The following is a 14,087-nucleotide window of genomic DNA, read 5'->3' as shown; positions in this document are numbered from 1 at the left end:
GTTACATAATTGGTCGTAAACTCTGATTCTTCTTTTGTAAATTGTATATTTTGTCTTTAATCTCTTAACTTTTTTCTTTTATACAATAAAAATTATTTGAAAATGGAAGAAGTGTTCCCACAGCTGAGCCTAATAATCTAAGCATAAAAATGTCTAAGAGTTAAGAGTCAAAACTGTAAAGCTCTTAGAAGAAAACATAGCTATACATCTTCATGACCTCGATCGAATCAGGCAATGACTTCTCAACATATGACATCAAGAGCATCAACGAGCAAAGAAAAAAAAATAGGTAAATTGTACTTCATCAAAATTAAAAACTTGTGCGACAAAGAACACCAACAAGACAATGAAAAGAGAACCCACAGAATGGGAGAAGATATTTACAGATCATGCATCTGATAAGGGTATAGTTCCAGAATATTTCAAAGAACTCCTACAATTCAAAACTGGGCAGAGGATCCGAATACACATGTCTCCAGAGAAGACATGCAAATGTTCAACAAGCACATGAAAAGATGCTCCATAGCATTAGTCATTAGGGAGAATGTGAATCAAAGTCACAATGATGGGGTAACTGGGTGATGGGCATTGCGGAGGGCACTGGATGTAATGAGCACTGGGTGTTCTTCTTTTTTTCTTCTTTTTTTTTTTTCAGAGAGTCAGCAGTGCATTTTATTATAGATCCTAGATTTATACATTTCATATATGCTTTTAAAGCTTCAATTAACAGTTTGGTACAAAATAAAAAATATATATGCAACAGTGGTTCTCAGGCACAGAATTTAGGAGGAGACTGGAGCAAGTTTTCTTCCTAACATATAGTGAATATTATGAACCAGAATAGTGGAATGTTTCCATCTGACCTAGCTGCCTTTTTGATTGAATTTTATTACAGTGAAAGGCTTTAGTAGGTATGATATTGCTAAGTGGAAACAATGAGTCTCAAGTTTATAACCTGTATTTTCTTGAAGTCTGTAGGACCTAAATAATTACTTTTCTCCTAATAGAGCTCCAAGATCATCCAATGAAAATAATACTGTCCATAAAATATCTGGAGCATCAGCCTAAGAACCACTGCCCATGGTTATCCAAGGTCTTGAGGCCTCACAGGATGAGGTAAAGGTATGATGGATTTCTTCTCAGTGTCTCTGGAGAGTGCTTTCCTCCTATCATAGGCATCCTCGTCGGGCTCCCCATTGCATTTGCGTAGTGCTCTATGACTATCCTGTACATGCCGTAGCCCAACTGCTTGGACATGTTCACTGCAACTTGGTTAGATACTCTTACAAGGAGATCAAGAAAAAACCCACCCTTTCTTTCTGAAATCTCCTCTAATAACTCCATAAGTTTAGCAACCAAACCAAGGCATCGAAATTCTGGGGCAACAGAGAGAGCTGTGACATGCCCGTGTCATTCTTCCCTAGCTACTGAGCCTTCTGCTTTCTTTACCCATGAATGTTGTTGAAGGTCATCTCTCGTGAAGGACCGGAGCATGGTCATCAGCACTGGGTGTTCTATGAATCACTAAATTCTACCCCTGAAACTAATAATACACTCTACGTTAACTAAATTGAATTTAATTTAAAACTTTTTTTTTAATTTTTTGCAAAGAAAAAAGATGTAAAAAAAAAAAAAAAAGAGTCACGGGGATCCCTGGGTGGTTCAACAGTTTAGCACCTGCCTTTAGCCCAGGGCGTGATCCTGGAGTCCCGGGATTGAATCCCACATCGGGCTCCTGTATGGAGCCTGCTTCTCCCTCTGCCTGTGTTTCTGTCTCTCTCTCTCTCTCTCTCTCTCTCTCTCTCTGTGTCTATCATGAATAAATAAATAAAATCTTAAAAAAGAGAGAGAGATACCACTTTACACCCACTAGGATCCTTAAACCAAAAAGATGGTCAATAGAAAGCACTGATAAGGATGAGGAGAGATTGGAACCCTCACACATTGTTGGTGGGAATACAACATGGTGCAGCCACTTTGGAAACCAGTTAGTTCCTCTAAAAGTTAAACATCATTAGTATATGACCCAGCAATTCTGCGGCAGGTTTTCTACCCAAGAGAACTGAAAACATGTCTATGCAAAAACTTGTACAGGAACGTTTATAGCAGCAGATTCGTAATAGTCGAAAAGTGGAAGCAACTCAAATGTCCATCAACTGATGAATGGGCAAATAAAATGTAGTACAGCCGTACAGTGGAATATTATTTGCCAGTAAAAAGAATGAATAGCTGAACACACACTACATCATAGATGAACCATGAGAATATTATTAAGCTCAATGAGAAAAACTAGATACAGAAGACCATATATTACATGATTTTATTATAGGAAATATAGCAGATCTGTAGACAGAAAGTAGATTAGTTGCCAGGATGCCAGGGCCCAGTGGGGAGGGAATGAAGAGTGACCGCTTATAGGTATGAGATTTCTCTTGAGGATCTTGGAAATGTTCTGGAATTGGATAGTAATGATGGCTGCACAATTTTATGAATATACAAAAAACATCAGTGTATTACGCACTTGAAAGGAGTGGATTTTATGGTTTGTGAATGACACCTCAACTATATATCTGAGTAAACTGGGATGAATCACTATTTACAGGTCATTTTAAACCCAGTGAGTGGATGCAAAGACTCTATACCCTAGTACTTATGAATTTCCCACCGACGGCCAGAAAACGAGCATTAAGATGACTCAGCAGATAGCAAGCAGAATGTTCTCTCCTTGAGTCCATAACACAAAGCAACGTTTGCACAGAGATTTCAGATCTATTGCTGATTTGGGGGAGAAGAATCTCATTGGCTTAAGGAAAATGGTGACAAACCCTAGGTTTAAACACTCTAAACTAATCAAAGATCGGGATACTGAGTCAAGTAGGAATTGCCAAATCTGGAATCTATTTTTTTTTTTTATCATAAACCTACACTTTGTTTTTTTTTAAGATTTTATTTATTTATTTATGAAAGACACACAGATCGAGGCAGAGACACAGGCAGAGGGAGAGGCAAGCTCCCTGTGGGGACCATAATGCAGGACTCGATCCCAGGACCCCGGGATCACGACCTGAGCCGAAGGCAGGCCCTCAACCACTGAGCCACCCAGGTGCCCCATAAACCTACACTCTTGAGTAATTCTTGGGAGCACAGCACGGCTGCTCCTGACCCCGCAGCCAGCACACTGTCCACACGCTGTCCTCTGGCTCCCGCTTTGAGCCAAAGTTCACTTCCTTTTGTCCGAGAAGGGGTCGGGGACAGCTTTCGTCCACCGGCTAACCCAGGCTGTGAGCGGATAACCAACCCTGTGACACTCTGAGGCTCTGCTTTTGCCCTTGGCTTGGTTTGTGCTCCGAAAGCTCCACTCAGAGCCCCTCCTGGCCCAGCGTCGCGTTTAGGGGACAGCGCTACATAAGCAGGCCGCACAGCAGCGGGGACAGGCTTCCCAGTGAACAAGACACACTTTCCCCTGCCATCCAGGGTCCTTGCCTTTTCGGTTTAACCCAGATCTGATTTCAGGGTGAAGTCGGCTTCAGGAACCTAACCACAGACATGACAGTGGGAAAGCCAGCAGGCCCCCAGCTCTGAGACAGAAGGGACGTCCGAGCCATCGATCATCGATCAGGTCTAGCTCGCCGTCCCCAACAGCAGCCCCAGGCCCAAAGCAGCCCTGGCGGATGGGCCTGCCGCCCGTGTGGCGACACCCAGAATGACGGGGCCCCACTCGGCACCCCACAGGATGGCTGTCCCTGCTCCGGGGCTGGGCTCACCCACTCACTGACACGACGCCCCTGCCGGGTTGCAAGCTGCCTGGCTGTGACTCCCCGCAGAGGCTCAGACTTCCTGCTGGGAAGCGGCACATAGAACGCGTCCCCCTAGTTCGTGTGAAGGTCCCTCATGTCCGAACACACCAACCAGCTGGGGCCACAGGCTCAGGACACCGAGAGCCGATGAAACCAGGGAGGAGGGACTGAGAGCTGCCAGACTATAGCCGGCCTGTCCCTCCTGAGCCCAGTGACTTGAAGCCAGGTGCTTGTCTTCTGTATTGCCCACAAACAAGATCCCGAATGCCACTTCCTCACCAGCACCACCATGAGCGATGCTCCAGAGATGCCCCATAAAGTTCCAAGCAAACCTCTCTTGGTTTTGCTTGTTTGCTCGAGAGAGAGAAACTCGCGGGTGTCTACATCCAGGTCAGCGAGCCTGGCGGTGGCAGAGGCGAGTGGCAGTCCTTACCCCACGGTCCCCGCTCCGTCCTTGCAGATGCCAGGGCAGGGTCCTCCCCGTTAGCCCTTCCGCGTTTCCTGAGGACGGCCACCAGCAACTGCATCTTGCAGAGAACCGCTCATCAAGGACCTCGGTGTGCTCAGCCGTCAAAGGGCTGGGACCCGAGACTCCCGGGGCCCCTTCCGTCCGAACCCCCTCCACCCTCCCTGCCCGCCGATGCGGAGCTCCTCAACCAGGGCCTAGATGTGCTGAACACTTCCAATGATAAACTGTCTTGAGTGCAGCGAAAACCGGGTTTGGCAGAGCGAGAACCCATTACAAGTCGATGAGGAGTTGTCTGGCCAAATGAACAGCAATACAAGCAGCTTTGTTGACTTAGCAAGACAGTCTTTTCCTTTATTTCTTGTAAAGCAAAAATGCCGTCATTCTTAAACTCCTCCGACTGCCAGCCAGGAACCACTCGCTCCACGCGGGTTCTGCGGCGGCGTCACACAGCTCGGGCGGAAAGACGGGGCAGGCGGCCCCGGACACGCTCCCGCTCCATCTCGGGGTGCTCACAGGAGATGCCTCAGGGCTCCGAGGGCTTGGGCCGGGGGAGCAGGAGGGGAGCTACGGCATGGAGCGCCCGGACTGCAGAGCCAGAGGACGCACAGGGTCTCCATCCCCGTCTTCCTCTCCTAGGCCTGTGACTCCGACTGCTGGGACACACCAAGGGGGGTGCTGCCCAGAGCCCCGGGGACACCGGCCAGGAAGCTCCACCACTCCTGGGGCCCTTTTGAAAGACAGTGTCATGATCAACCGTGAGTGATCATGCCCTCCAAGAGCATCTTTGGGTGGCACAGCCCCGAGCGCGGTCAGCAGTGGAGGGGATCCGGAGAGGCTGTCAGGGTGGGAGGTTGTGGGAAAAGCCTCAGAAGAACCAGTTGCAAAGACTGGGGCAGAGGGTCAAGCCAGCCTGGTCCTCGGTGGCGGAAAGGGAACCCAAGGCGAGGCGAGAAGAGGAACCCAAGAGGAACCCAAGAGGAATGACAGTAGGGAGGCGCGTGAGTGGCAGGGGCAGAGAGCCATGGGAACCGTGAGCCCAGCCTGCCATCGCCCGGGTTGGGTTAAACTGTCTGCAGGAGGCCTAGACGAAGTCACTGGCTCTCACGCATGGAGCACAGGGGCCTGGCGCAGAGGGGCAGCAAGGGTGTTTGCGGGAATGAGGGGCGGGGGTGGAAGCCAGGGCCAGCTCTGGGTGGCATTTAGCAAAGGGCCACCTGTCTCCACAGTCGCCTCTTACGTCCTCCCTGGTGCCCCCCACCCCACCCAATCTCCCTGCTTCCCAGCCTCAGAGCCCCTGGGAACAACCTCCAGACTCGGGCAGCATTTTATGCTTCATGCTGATCCCTTTTCTGCATCCACGACCGCCCGTCAGCCTCACGAAAACCCCGTGAGTCTGGTCCATCCCCGTCCTCCAGACAAGGACGCCGAGGCTGAGGCAGGTTCATCCGCGGGCCGAGACCACCAGCCTGCCTGGCAGGCCCGATCCCCCCGCAGCCTGCAGGAAACACCACTGTGCTGCACCCCCACGAGCCGGTCCTTTTACACGTATCATTTCAAGCCCCCGCGCCATCCCTTAGAGGCCGGAGTTACCAACTTCATTCAACATCGGGAAACACGGAGAGACCGACCTACTTGTCCCCAGGCTTCCAGGTAGATTGGGGGCGAGAATCCAATCTCCATATGCCCCAGTCCAAAGCGGGGTTCTCCTACTCGACTGTGCTTACCACTAGCCACCTTCGCCTTCCTGCCACCTGTAAGATGTAGACCCCCGCCCCCCCCCCCCACAGGACAATCTCAGGGGACACCCTCGGCCCGCAGGCTGGGGCCGGCCACCACCAGCTCTGAGCGTGCCGGCCTCTCGGGATCCGAGTGCTCCCCTTGCCTCACATCAATCGATGAGGCCATTGTCCTGCTAACTCTGCTACGCACCCCCCCCCACCCCGAGGTGTGTCACCACCCCACCAGGAGCCCTAAACCGGGCACTGCAAGGTCACATGCATTTTGGAGCTTCTGTTTACCTGCCCTTTGTCCTGGGAAGGGATCCACCTCTGTGGAGACGATCAAGGGACAACGCCCCCTGATTGCCTCACCTTGTGACAAAACCACACATGGAATTCCCTGCTGATATGATAACTTCGGTATGCGAAGAGAGAGAGAGAGAGAGAGAGAGAGAGAGAGAATGAGAGACAGAGAAATTATCACTTCTCCCCCACAAAGGCCTGTCCCGAGGCCCCTGGACCCACGGGCCTGCACGAGAAGTCCAGGCAGACCTGTTGGACCCTGTCCCTTGATCAACTCCACATAAACCAGAATTTTACACCTCGGGCTCACTTTTCTGTTTTCCTACAATAGGAGAAGGGTATTGGACCTTTGCAAATTTTGAAAATATGCCAGAGCATCAGATCATCTGGCCTGACTGGGTAACAACGAGTCTGTGTTAAACACATTTCTTTCTTTTTTTTAAGATTTTATTTATTTATTCATAGAGACACAGAGAGAGAGAGAGAGAGAGAGAGAGAGAGAAAGAAAGAGAGAGGCAGAGACACAGGCAGAGGGAGAAGCAGGCCCCATGCAGGGAGCCCGATGCGGGACTCGATCCCGGGTCTCCAGGATCACGCCCCGGGCCAAAGGCAGTGCGAAACCACTAAGCCACCCAGGTGCCCCAAACACATTTCTTTTAGGCAGATCATGCAAACGTGGTCTCACTCCTGTGGTCAAGAAAAGAACCTCAGTAAAGCCACATCTCTGCCGTAGCTTGAGACCCTTGAGCAGCGGGTCCCTACGCCCCCCACGGTGGTGCGCTCAGATAAACCGAAACCCTGGGGCACCTGGGGGGCTCAGCGGTTGAGCGGCTGCCTATGGCCCAGGGTGTGATCCCGGGGTCCTGGGGTTGAGTCCCGCATCAGGCTCCCTGCATGGAGCCTGCTTCTCCCTCTGCCTGTGTCTCTGCCTCTCTCTCTCATGAATAAATCATTTAAAATAATAATAAATAAAAAACAAATAAACCGAAACGCTCTGGGCCTCCGTGGTGGTTGTGGAAGGCTCCGTCCGTGTCGCACAAGCTGGCCTGGGCAGGAGGCAGGGTTTCTGCAGGCCGTGGTGAGCCCGGAGACTGTGACCCCGCCTGGGGCCCGGGGCTGCAGCTGCTCAGAGCAGCAGGAGGGCTGAGGCCAGGCCCCGCCCGCATCCTCCTGCCACCTGTGTGACCTTGGGCAGGGCTGGCGCTAACCTCTGTCTCTACAGCATCCCTCGTGTGAGGGGAGAGGACCGGCCCCGACCTCGCAGGGTTGGAGGGAGAACTCGCCCCCAGGGCTGTGTGCCCCCCAAAGAGCTGTGCACCCGCGTGTGTGTTGTGAACATGACCGTGCTGAGCTCAGGAGCAGCCACACACCCCATTCCCCATGGGCAATCGCACCCCAGTGTCCGGACTCACCCAGTGTGCCCCCGAATCAACAGAGGCTTGCACAACATAAACACACAGACAGTGGCCCTGTACTGGGCGCTGGCTCTGCACGCTCGAGAATCTCACTGGTCCCTCACGACGACTCCCCTGCGCATCTGTGTTGCGATGTCCTAGAGAAGGAAACAGAATCTGCAAAGTTTGGTTACTTGGCATAAATATGAGGAAGCTAGGTTTGAAGACCAGCTTCTTTTTTTTTTTTAAGATTTTATTTATTTGAGAGAGAGCACGAGGAGGGGGAGGGGCAGAGGGAGAGGCAGACTCCCCGCTGAGCGGAGAACCCCATGCGGGGCTCGATCCCGGGACTCCAGGATCATGACCTGAGCCAAAGGCAGACACTTAACTGACTGAGGCCCCCCAGGTGCCCCTAAAGACCAGCTTCTTAAAGTCAAGAGAAGGATGAAGATCCCACCCAAGGCAGGAGAACCTGGCCCTGCTCAGAGAGCCCCCGTACCTGCTTCTCTTCCCTTGGGCCGGGGGCTCGGGGGCCAGCTGACCCACAGGGCTACTGCCCTCGGAGGCGCACAGCAGGGTAAAGAAGAGGCCGCAAGCTTCAGGCTTGTTCCGGAGGCCTGGCTACCCCGGCTGACTCCGGGGACCTGGAAAGGTAGGGACGGGCTCCCGGCCCGCCGAAGCCCGCTGTGACAGCGTGTGTCTGCCTGGGCGCCCACAGTGAGGGTTTTGCTGTTCCTGCTGACTGCTTTGCATTCCCTGGTTGGTTTGCTCCAGCTTTGATCTTTGACAGCGCATGTATATAGAGTTACCCTGATTAGAAAGTGCCCTTGTTCTGCTTAGGAGGCCCCAGACCTCTTCCTTCCTTCCTCCAGTGCACGATCAGGAGCTGCCATCTCAGGACCCAACAGATGGGAGAAGCCCAGACAACGTGTCACTGAGGATGTTTCCAGCTGAGACGCTGCTGCTGTTGCTTCCAGAGCCCGGGAGAAATGCTCAGCTTGCCCAGCACAGCTAACGAAGTCTGTTGTCAAATATCAAGAAACCAGAGTGCACCAGGGATGGGTGGTCCTGGTGCCAAAGCCCTCACTCGTGCCGTAGGGCATCCCAACACGACACTGCTACTGGTTCCCACAGAGCCTTGGAGCTGCAGAGATCCAGGGTGATCTAGTCTGACTCCCGGGGTTGGCGATAAGGGAAGCGGGGACTGGTCCAAGGTCACCCAGCTGCTGGATAGAGAGCCCAGAGCGGCCGGAACTTCAGTCATTGCCTGCTGAGGGCTGAACTGTGTCACCCCAAAACTCATCTGGTGAGTCTTAGACCCCAGCACCTCTCCAGAGGTGATATTTGGAGACGGGCTCTCAGAGAGGTAACTAAGGTCAAAGGAGGTCACACGGGTGGCCTCTAATCCAATACGACTGGTGTCCTTAAAAGGATATTAGGACACAGACACACACAGGGGGAAGACCAGGTGCAGACACAGAGAGAAGGGGGCCGCGTACTAGCCAAGGAGAGAGGCCGTGGGACAGCCAGCCCTGCCAACCCCTCCGTCTCGGACTTCGGGCCTCCAGGACCATGACAAACAAACTTCTGTGGTTTAAACCAGCCTGTCTTTGTTACGACATCCCTAGGACTCTAACAGGGGGCCCGGCCCGTCTCTGCTTCCCCACGACGTGGAAGCCATTCAGGGAATGGGAACTTTAAAGCGCATCACTCTTACACACTCGCTGAAGTTAATGACATGTTGGGTGACGTGCATTTCATTAGTGACATCTACTTGGGAGAATCCCTGGGATGTTGCTCATATTGCACAGCTGGGGATGATGAAGTCCCAGAAATGGCTCTTCTGTGTGACCAGTAAGCTGTTTCTGCAATCGGTTCCCAAAGAAGCCATCTAGAACGTTCCAGGTGGCAGAGCAAGAAGGGGTGCCCACTAGTTAGGACACGATCATTCATTCGTATGGACAAAATGTAGTGAGAGTCTCATGAGTTTACTTTCCTATTTCTGAAGTTCAGAAATGGAGCAAGAAGAGGAGACCAGGGAGGATTTCCGAAGGAAACGCGGAGGCAGGCAGAGGAAGAGGTTGAAGGAAACCAGAAAGCGGACGTCTCCCACGTGTGCGTTGGACAGAACTTTAGTGACCAGTGTTCTGTGGACAAAGAGATAGACAAGAAGATGACACCCTCCCGTCCCATATCCCCCCACCCAGAGCACTTTGGGTGACCAAGGCCACACACATGGGCTGAGCCAACCTGCCTCCAGCACTGGCCGGCTGTGCAAGCTTGGGCAAGTTCCCTAACCCCGGTGCCTCAGTTTCTCCAGGATGTGTTTAAAGAGAAATCACAGGAGTACCTCTCTCACGGGGCAGTGGTGAGCACTCAGTGAGCTAAAACACGTAAAGCTCTTCTTAGCACAGTGACCGGTGCCCAGAAGCTCTGCTCCCGTTCAGTCGGCAGGTAAAGGCAGCGTCTCTGAGAAGCAGTCACGAGAAAATGCAACAAGTGTTCTAGGAAAGGGCCCTGGAAGCCCGGAGGAGAGAGGCTCTGTGCGGCCGCAGTGAGCGCGCTCCGGCCGGCAGAGCTGCGGCTGTGCTCTGGAGGAGGGACCGCCCAGAAGCAAGGCTGGGGGACTCGAGAAAATACCACACTGTCTGGAGTTGAGGAGGGCGGAGAGGCCAAGACAGGCGGCCACGAGAGCCTCCGGGTCGGCGCTCAAACAGGAAACGGAACAGACTGCCCAGAGCACAGGAGTCGCACCTCCAAGGATGTGAAGCAGGTGCAGGTGCAGGTGCTGGGTCCGCAGAAGAGAAAGAGGCTCCCGCTGCACTGAGGAAGCCCATCAGAAGGAAAGGGGTCGCCCCCAGGGGGAGACGTCCAGGAAGAGGCGGCAGGGGCTGAGACTGCATCCGGGCGGGGATCAAACACTGACCACAGCAAACCGCTGACCACGCCAGGGCTGTCAGAGCCCCAGTCACGGGACGGTACCAAGGACAGAGGTGAGTCCAGGATGACCACGTGGGCAGCCAGGTGAAGGTGGTGTTGCCACCCACAGCAGAAGATGCTAGATGCTAAGCCTTCACTTGTATCTTAGAGTGTTTGAGGAGCTCCGGGCCATAAGCAGATGGAAATGTATATGTGAAACAACACCAAGGAAAAGCCTAGAACCATAGCTGCAGGAGCGTGGGCTTCCAGGTGGTAGCTGAAGTCCTGCAGGAGAGAGAGCGTCCGGGCCTGCGTGGCATGCAGCGGGCAGAGAACGCAAAGAGCGGAGGGAAAAGGAGAGGAGAGGAGCCAGGGAAGGAGTGGGAAAGACGCTGCCTTTCAGGAACAGGAAGGTGTGGTGAGGACGCCAAGGGAGCGGAGCCTTCGAGAAGAGTCGCCCTAAGGGTGGAATGCCCGGACGGGCAAGTTGGGTGAAGTCTGCAGAGTGTACTGGAGCCCCACGCCTTGCAGGCCGCCCACCCCCACGAGACACGTGGGAGGAGCCGCCTAGAGGGAGAGGGAGGCTGAGGGAGACGAAGCAGCAGCAGCGCACTGCCAGCACCCAGGGCGGCCTGCAGGCTTCAGGCACCCCAGGGTCAGGGGTGGTGGCCTGCTGCGGTGCAGAAACTGCTCGAAATCCAGGGGCAGAGGCTGAGGCGACCGATAGCCCTCGTGCAGGAAGATAGCAGGTGTTTACAGCAGTCCCGGCCCTTGAGGCCCTAGCGGTCCAAGCGGCCAGATAAGGCGGGTTCAGAAATAACTCGCTGGCTGCGGACGGGGAGGAAGTGCCCCCCAGATCAGCAGATAATGCCCCAGGGGGCTTACAAAGAGAGATTGCTTCCAGCTGGAAAAGATCGGAAAGAAACCACAGAGGCAGGGCCGTCGGGGGTCCAGGCCTACCGCTCATGCCAGCCATGCCAGCGGCCTTCCAGGTTCTGGAAGAGTGGTGTCTCTCCTTCGGCCGCCTGGGCTTCCTGCTTTCTCCTTCACTCAGCTGCTGCTGCCACCAGGGTGAGCGTTCTTCTATGGGACACCCTGTGTTTCGCACGAGTGGCAGCATCGCACATGGAATGCCATCTGGAGAGCTGACTCGGGGTCCCTGCCGGCGCCGCTGGGATGGCAGGAGCAAAACGCGTCCGAGCAGGACCCCGGGGTGAACATTCGCGTCCCATGCAGCGGCCACACGGGCGGAGACCCAGGTGCGAGCTTTGACAACTGCAGGCCAGGCTCCCCGTCATCTCACCGTGAGCCACTCTAACAGGACGCTGCGACAAGACGGCCTCCCCGGCATCTGCTTCTCACAGTCCTGGGGGCTAGAAGAGACCAGGGCACCCTCTTCCTGGCTTACAGATGCCCTGTCCTCCCAGGGTGCAGACAGGGATCACCTCACTGCACCTCTCTTTATAAAGGCGCTAACCCCCTTCGGAAGGGCCCCACCTCCAAACACCAACTCCCTGGGGATTAGGACTTCAGCGTATGAATGGGAGGGGGGAGGACAAGCACGGAGTCCCAGCCCTCCTTTAAAAACTCCCTCCTGCTGGATAATGAGAACTCCAAGAGGCAAGCTTTACTTCCCAGATCTTCCAAATAATGAAGAAAATTCAGAGCACAGAGGACATTGATGTTTTTTTTTCTTAAAAAAAAAGAAAGAAAGAAAGAAAGAAAGAAGAAAGAAAAGAAAAGAAAAAAAGAATCAGGTTCGCATAGTGAATGGATAGCTTTTTACTCATAGAACAAGTACATTTTTTAAAATAAAACTGAAATGAGCGCCAAAATCAGTTAACTTTTTTAAAGTATTTTTTAAAGATTTGTTTATTTCTAGAGACAGAGAGGGAGAGACAGCAGGGAGAGGTGTAGAGGGCAAGAATCTCATGCAGATCCCCTACTCCCCCCCACCCCCCCGGCCCTGAGATCACCACCTGAGCCGAAATCAGGTCAGACGCTCAACTGACTGAGCCACCCAGGCGCCCCAATTTTTAAAAGTACTTTCGCGTCTCTTCACTTGATTTCTTCTCACAGGACCTTTTGGAGTCCCAGGTGAGAAAATAGAAACATAATGTTCGGGATCGACCTAAGGTCACAAAGCCAGTTGTGAAGAGACGGGTTCCCAGTCGCCCCGTCGGCCAGGGCAGTCCGCACAGGGACTACTATTTGGGAGCCGAAGCGTGTGGCTTGGTTTCTTTCTATTTCAGAGCTAGAAAAAGGTATTTTGCAAGGTGCAATGGAAGTAGACCGTCTCCTCTGCTAGCCACTTCGCAGACATATGGCCTGCTTCCCCACCAGTTAGGAAGTGATTATTGGAGCAGCACAAACAGATTTTTTTGTCAAAGTGGAGGTGTGATTTTCTCAGGTTTTGTGAGAACACATACACACATATTTTTACCAACCCAATCTGTTTTCCAGCAGCCCAGTGGCCGCAGGGTCTGGGAGGCCAACCTGAGTATTTGGGAGTCACGGAGGTGTGCCTGGTGCAGTGTCTGGAAGCTTCAAGGACATCTGACCTGACAGGAGGCTGAACCACCACAGATCGGGCCAGGTGGCCAAGGACCCATGAGGAAGGAAGGAATAAAGGTGAACAGGTCTGGAAGCAGGAGTCCCAAGTCCATTCCGTGTCCACAGGCAGCACCTCCCCTTCCTACCTGCCCAGGCTCTCACCTGTGACAGGAAGAACCACCACAAGAGCCACCTCTTGCACACAGAACCATACAAAGGGCTCATCTACTACTGGGGCCAGAGCTTTCGTTTGTTTGTTTGTTTGTTTTACCTTCTATTGCTGGTTTAGCTCTAAGATCTCTTTGAAATAAAATTTAAGACTTGCAAGAGACATTAGCAGATGGAACACATTCCTTTACTTTCATTACCTCCCTAATTACCTTGAAAACAAAAACTTTATTGTGCCTTTTTACAGTATAGATCTGTGCTATCCAATATGGTAGCCAAGCCACATGTGCTACATCACATTTTTATTAAATAAATTCTAAAATTTGGTTTGTAGTGTGCATTGGCCACATCTCAAGGACCCAATAGTTGCATACAGCTAGTGGCTCTTACATTGAACAGCACAGGTAAAGAACACTTCCATCATTGCAGAAAATTCTATTGGACTGTGCTCATATAGACCCAGAAGGAGCAAAAGCAGTGGGGAAAATGTGGGGAACTGAAAGTGTGGGATGGGTGGTAACTGGCTGGACGAGTAGGATAAAGCTGAATTGTAACCCAGAATAGGGGGTGCCAAGAAGGCAGCTTGCCCTTGACATTTGTAAAGGCTTGGCAGGAGTAACACAGCAAGCCACATGCCCTACCTCTGAAAGAAAGGCTAAACCAAAATAACAAACTCTATTGAAAGAACTAAAAACCACCATTTCTCCTCTACCTTGACAAACACAACTTCATGATAATATATGAGGACAATGTATATGCTTGCCAG

This window comes from Vulpes vulpes, chromosome 8, assembly GCF_048418805.1.
Source record: "Vulpes vulpes isolate BD-2025 chromosome 8, VulVul3, whole genome shotgun sequence".
In the NCBI taxonomy this organism is placed as follows: Eukaryota; Metazoa; Chordata; class Mammalia; order Carnivora; family Canidae; genus Vulpes; species Vulpes vulpes.
This window is presented reverse-complemented; position numbering follows the sequence as displayed.